The 1,781-nt window shown below is 41.1% G+C and overlaps 1 pseudogene; it reads left to right on the forward strand.

Annotated features, from left to right (window-relative positions):
• Positions 1 to 323: 323 nt before the first annotated feature.
• LOC138079682 (COP9 signalosome complex subunit 8 pseudogene) lies at positions 324 to 987 on the forward strand (annotated as a pseudogene).
• The last annotated feature ends 794 nt before the right edge of the window (positions 988 to 1,781 follow it).

Below are 1,781 nucleotides of genomic sequence, written 5' to 3' on the forward strand. Positions count from 1 at the left end.
TGTTCTCTCTTGATACCCATTATGTCAGCAAAAACAAGGAACACCGTCTCTAGACTTCTCTGTTTACTCGAGGCACGTCCTCAGCACAGGCGTGGGACACATGTCCAGGCCCAGCACCCTTGTGTCTTTTAAAGGGTATCGTCCCCCAAAACCTCTACCTCTATGGTTTGTATCATGATACTAATCCTTAAAGTCACTCTCAAGGATTTTTTTCAAATTTGAATTACACCAGGAAGAGAAGAAATCACATTGGTCACAAATAAATTAGCAGAGTTTGGGGTCTGGCTCTGTGGGGAGGTACGGTGGCAGGACCAGCCAGGAAAATGCCAGTGGCAGTGATGGTGGCAAGTTCCTTTAGTTTCAGAAAGTTGCTAGATCAGTGGGAGAACTAGGAGCTTGAGGCTTCAGGGGAAATTGTTACACCCCCAGTGTATGGTCAGCTTCTAAATTTATATCTGCTCCATAATAACATGATTAATACAGGAAACTGTTGAAAAAGGATACTACATGCTATAAAACCTGCAAATTCTGAACTTGGTCAGTAGGACAAAGAATTTGGCAGAGAGATTTCTCCAGAATCTATTCCACTATCCAAGCTCACCAGTGGTCTGAGATGGTCCAGCCAATCATGGAAGTGCTTAGAGATGTAACCTGGAGAGGAGCCTTCTCCCTGGTCTCTTAAACATATACATCTATCGTCATCACCTGCTATTTTGCAACCTTTGTTGGACTTCCAGTGGAAGAGGCTGTGAAAGGTATACTAGAGAAGGATGGCAGGCTGATGCCACCACAAGGATGGTCATGCCCAAAAAGCCACTTGCAGGGGCCCTGGATATTTCCTTTAACAAGTTTATTCCCTTATCACAGCCTGTCCCTGTTCCACCCATTCCCAGTGGGCAGCAGTTAGCCCGACTCCCTGACTATGTGGCTTTCCTTATCATTTATCATTCTGAGTTCAAGATCCACCTTCCAAATCCTGAACACTGACAAATAGAGGAATGTAAAGTGTTTATTTTCAATTTTATCGGATGGATTAAGCACCTTAGCATTCCTAAATATTTGATAAAATACCGATATAATATAATATATATATAATATAAACTAAATTATAATGGTTGTTGAAACAATTCTCATTTTTTAACAGTTGACAGTTTTGATGGAGCCCATCAGTATTATGCAGTCAGTTTATATTTCCTACTGACTCATAAAATACTGCCTTCCTGCTTTGTGTAGAACAGCAGTTGTCAGTTATTTTTTTCCGCCCCAGCGCACAGCACACTCCCATCTGTACCACCGGTTGATAGCTGCACTGACAGTTTGAGGAGGACTATCCCCAGGGGCAGTATCTGAATTACTGAGGACCCTAATTCATCCTCTTTGGAGAATATGCTCTTTTCCGCTCACCTTCTGAGAATCACAAATATAAAATACTGAGAGCTGAGGAAGAAAAGATCATTTCCTTAGTAAAACAATTTGTTAACTTTAGATTTCTTTTTCTGAGAGTGTGACTACATCCATTGCTGGCAGCGGAGGACTTGCCATGAGAATGACCTTAAAACATTCATGGGAAATATTCATTTGTATTATTTCCTTTCAGAAGAAGGAAAATGTATGGGTGGAATGCATTATTTGGGAAAGAAGCTGTTAAGTGATACACTTTGTACAGTTGTCCTGCAGCCTATTGATTGCTTTTATTTATCCCTTGGGTCAAGTTCTGCCCTTGGGAGAGATACTGAACAAATTTTTCATTTTTTTGTGTGACAGCCCTCTGAATATTTGAA

The sequence above is a fragment of the Capricornis sumatraensis genome, chromosome 5 (assembly GCF_032405125.1).
Source record: "Capricornis sumatraensis isolate serow.1 chromosome 5, serow.2, whole genome shotgun sequence".
Lineage (NCBI taxonomy): Eukaryota > Metazoa > Chordata > Mammalia > Artiodactyla > Bovidae > Capricornis > Capricornis sumatraensis.